The sequence below is a fragment of the Pseudophryne corroboree genome, chromosome 1, assembly GCF_028390025.1.
Source record: "Pseudophryne corroboree isolate aPseCor3 chromosome 1, aPseCor3.hap2, whole genome shotgun sequence".
Lineage (NCBI taxonomy): Eukaryota > Metazoa > Chordata > Amphibia > Anura > Myobatrachidae > Pseudophryne > Pseudophryne corroboree.
In genome coordinates this window covers 205,738,849-205,743,661 of record NC_086444.1, presented here as the reverse complement: position 1 = coordinate 205,743,661, position 4,813 = coordinate 205,738,849, and the positions used below count along the sequence as shown (strand labels likewise).

Here is a 4,813-nt window from a genome sequence, read left to right as displayed (position 1 = left end):
CCTCTCCCTTCCTCTCTCTCTCTCTCCCTCCACCACCTGCCGCAATGTGTAAAATGGGGACCTGTGCCTGCCGCTATGTGTAAAATGGGGACCTGTGCCTGCCGCTATGTGTAAAATGGGGACCTGTGCCTGCCGCTATGTGTAAAATGGGGACACTTGCCAGCGTACTGTGTAAAATGGGGACCTGTGCCTGCCGCTATGTGTAAAATGGGGACACTTGCCAGCGTACTGTGTAAAATGGGGACCTGTGCCTGCCGCAATGTGTAAAATGGGGACCTGTGCCTGCCGCTATGTGTAAAATGGGGACCTGTGCCTGCCGCTATGTGTAAAATGGGGACACTTGCCAGCGTACTGTGTAAAATGGTGACCTGTGCCTGCCGCTATGTGTAAAATGGGGACACTTGCCAGCGTACTGTGTAAAATGGGGACCTGTGCCTGCCGCTATGTGTAAAATGGGGACACTTGCCAGCGTACTGTGTAAAATGGTGACCAGTGCCTGCCGCTATGTGTAAAATGGGGACACTTGCCAGCGTACTGTGTAAAATGGGGACCTGTGCCTGCCGCAATGTGTAAAATGGGGACACTTGCCAGCGTACTGTGTAAAATGGGGACCTGTGCCTGCCGCAATGTGTAAAATGGGGACCTGTGCCTGCCGCAATGTGTAAAATGGGGACACTTGCCAGCGTACTGTGTAAAATGGGGACCTGTGCCTGCCGCTATGTGTAAAATGGGGACACTTGCCAGCGTACTGTGTAAAATGGGGACCTGTGCCTGCCGCAATGTGTAAAATGGGGACACTTGCCAGCGTACTGTGTAAAATGGGGACCTGTGCCTGCCGCTATGTGTAAAATGGGGACACTTGCCAGCGTACTGTGTAAAATGGGGACCTGTGCCTGCTGCAATGTGTAAAATGGGGACCTGTGCCTGCCGCAATGTGTAAAATGGGGACACTTGCCAGCGTACTGTGTAAAATGGGGACCTGTGCCTGCCGCTATGTGTAAAATGGGGACACTTGCCAGCGTACTGTGTAAAATGGGGTCCTGTGCCTGCCGCAATGTGTAAAATGGGGACACTTGCCAGCGTACTGTGTAAAATGGGGACCTGTGCCTGCCGCTATGTGTAAAATGGGGACACTTGCCAGCGTACTGTGTAAAATGGGGACCTGTGCCTGCCGCAATGTGTAAAATGGGGACCTGTGCCTGCCGCAATGTGTAAAATGGGGACACTTGCCAGCGTACTGTGTAAAATGGGGACCTGTGCCTGCCGCTATGTGTAAAATGGGGACACTTGCCAGCGTACTGTGTAAAATGGGGACCTGTGCCTGCCGCAATGTGTAAAATGGGGACACTTTTTCCTGCCGCAATGTGTAAAATGGGGACACTTTTTCCTGCCGCAATGTGTAAAATGGGGATACCTGTCTGCCGCAATGTGTAAAATGGGGAATGGGGACACTTGCCTGTCGTACTGTGTAAAATGGGGACACTTTTTCCTGGATATGAAATTTATGTTAGAAAAGGCAGTTTCTCAGGTAAAAAAGTTCTGAAAGAGAGATATATATATATATATATATATAATATTTTTATTCATTTATTTTTTTTATTTTTTTTTATTATTTTTATTTATTTATTGTAAAATATATTTTTTTTTTTGCGGGGGGGGGTGTCAAATGACTACCTTGCCCCGGGTGACAAAAATCCTAGTTTCGGCCCTGCCCCTCCTTTGCCTATATCGTAGGCAGATGTATAGGCTTGAATGGCCTTTTGCTGCTCCTCCATCCTCTGAAGCATATAGAGGGTTGAATTCCACCTCGTTACCACCTCTTGCTTCAGATGATGGCAGGGCAGGTTCAGGAGTGTTTGCTGGTGCTCCAGTCTTCGGCACGCGGTGGCTGAATGTCGAAAGTGGCCCGCAATTCTTCGGGCCACCGACAGCATCTCTTGCACGCCCCTGTCGTTTTTTAAATAATTCTGCACCACTAAATTCAATGTATGTGCAAAACATGGGATGTGCTGGAATTTGCCCAGATGTAATGCACGCACAATATTGCTGGCGTTGTCCGATGTCACAAATCCCCAGGAGAGTCCATTTGGAGTAAGCCATTCTGCGATGATGTTCCTCAGTTTCCGTAAGAGGTTGTCAGCTGTGTGCCTCTTCTGGAAAGCGGTGATACAAAGCGTAGCCTGCCTAGGAACGAGTTGGCGTTTGCGAGATGCTGCTACTGGTGCCGCCGCTGCTGTTCTTGCTGCGGGAGGCAATACATCTACCCATTGGGCTGTCACAGTCATATAGTCCTGAGTCTGCCCTGCTCCACTTGTCCACATGTCCGTGGTTAAGTGGACATTGGGTACAAATGCATTTTTTAGGACACTGGTGACTCTTTTTCTGAGGTCTGTGTACATTTTCGGTATCGCCTGCCTAGAGAAATGGAACCTAGATGGTATTTGGTACCGGGGACACAGTATCTCAATCAAGTCTGTATTGCCTGTGAATTAACGGTGGATAACGGAAACATGTTTCTCACCGCCCAGGCTGCCAAGGCCTGAGTTATCCGCTTTGCAGCAGGATGACTGCTGTGATATTTCATCTTCCTCGCAAAGGACTGTTGGACAGTCAATTACTTACTGGAAGTAGTACAAGTGGTCTTCCGACTTCCCCTCTGGGATGACGATCGACTCCCAGCAGCAACAACAGCAGCACCAGCAGCAGTAGGCTGCATCGGAGGAATCCCAGGCAGGAGAGGACTCGTCAGACTTGCCAGTGACATGGCCTGCAGGACTATTGGCTTTCCTGTGTAAGGAGGAACTCACCCCTCCAACCCGGAAGTGAACAAGCCCGCATAGGGCGAAACGCGTTTTCCACGAGGGGGACCACACACGGAGTGAATTTTCAGCTCCTGCCTGGGCATATGACATGCCCTAACCTGCCTTTCTCTCTCCAATTTTGGTGACCGTAAGCCTACTGCTGTTCTGTGTACATCCTGCACAGACAGCAACACATTATGTGTATTTATTACATATGCTTTATTAGACAATATGTGATTAGTTCTGTGTAGCACACATACATATCGTTGTTAGAGTGCTGGTGACCGTAAGCCCGCTGCTGTTCTGTGTATATTCTGCACAGACAGCAACCTTTGATGCGCATTTATTAATTTACTCTATTCTTTCATATGTGATTGGACCCACTGCTGCTCTATGTACAGCGTGCACAGACAGCAACACATTATGTGCATTTATTAATATGCTTGATTATACAGTATGTGGTTAAGACCTGTGTAGAACACATACATATCTTTGTCAGAGTGCTGGTGACCGTAAGTCCTCTGCTGTTCTGTGTATATTCTGCACAGACAGCAACCTTTGATGCGCATTTATTTTGCTTTACTCTATCATATGTGATTGGACCTGTGTAGCACACACACAGGGGCAGATTTATTAAGCTCGGTGAAGTGATAAAGTGGAATGTGATAAAGGACCAGCCAATCAGATCCTTACTGCTATGTCACAGGCTGGGTTTGAAAAATGACAGTTAGGAGCTGACTGGCTGGTCCTTTATCACCTTCCACTTTATCACTTCACCGAGCTTAATAAATCTACCCCACAGTTCTTTGCTATAGTGCTACTGTCTAAAAACAAAACATATATAGCACAAAATCCTCTTCTCATCTCTTTCCTTCTTCCCTGATTTTCCTAAACCAATATCTGGTAAAGAATTCATACTGGTATGCTGAGTTTTTACCAGCAGAGGCCAGTATATTGTCCTAAGATTATTTTACTCATTGTGAGCCTCAGCATGTTTTTTGAATTGCTATATTTAGCCTAGGATGTATGATGATTACTGATGTGATTTTTCAAATTAATGTTTAAAATATCATGAGGATTTCTCTGAGGACACATGTAATCTCATTTTACCCCAATTTCCTACTAGTCTTTTGTGACAACTTTTCTTTGACAATTTAACCAATCATAATTTTCATATCTCTTGCTCATACCCATTATTATTATTTTTTCGTGGACTCTCATCTGCGATTCACGGAGCACAATACCACAGATGTGGGATTTGATGAGCTGTGTCTAACGCAGAAAGCAGATCCACCTATTTGTACTATACTTATTCATCCTTTTTCTTGTGCATACTGTTTTCATTTTTCTTTTATCTTTCTCTTTTCTTCCTCTTTCTTCCATTTTCCTACATAGGTGCACTCTCATTGGTGTACTATCATATAAATTCTCTACTATCATACCACGCTGCCAATGCCCGATCTCGTTCGATCTTGGAAGCCAAACAGTGTTGGGCCGAGTTAGTACCAGGAGAGGAGACTTCCTGCGAATACCCGGTGTTGTAGAGCAGGGACCATTTCCCTCCATATGTGAGTTGCGACGCCAACAGCAGTATCACCACTAACTCTCACTTCCCTTTCTTCATTTGAGGCTTACGACCTACTTTTTGTGGCATACGTCAGAAAGTCAGGTTCTGTTCAATGCAGGAGACTACCTATCTTTGAAATAAGTAGCCCTAGTGGGACGTACTTATCAAATAATTCTTATGACCACTCCTTGGTTCCATCAATACAGATATTCTGTACTGGTCAGGGGAAATGGGGGTAAGACGATCAAATGTCTACAACCATTCCAATTAGAGATGAGCGGGTTCGGTTCCTCGGAATCCGAACCCGCCCGAACTTCATGTTTTTTTACACGGGTCCGAGCGACTCGGATCTTCCCGCCTTGCTCGGTTAACCCGAGCGCGCCCGAACGTCATCATCCCGCTGTCGGATTCTCGCGAGGCTCGGATTCTATCGCGAGACTCGGAT

General features: G+C 46.6%; 1 pseudogene; it reads left to right on the top strand.

The window, feature by feature from the left end:
- The first annotated feature begins 4,229 nt into the window (after positions 1–4,229).
- On the top strand, positions 4,230–4,348 carry LOC134939591 (5S ribosomal RNA; annotated as a pseudogene).
- The last annotated feature ends 465 nt before the right edge of the window (positions 4,349–4,813 follow it).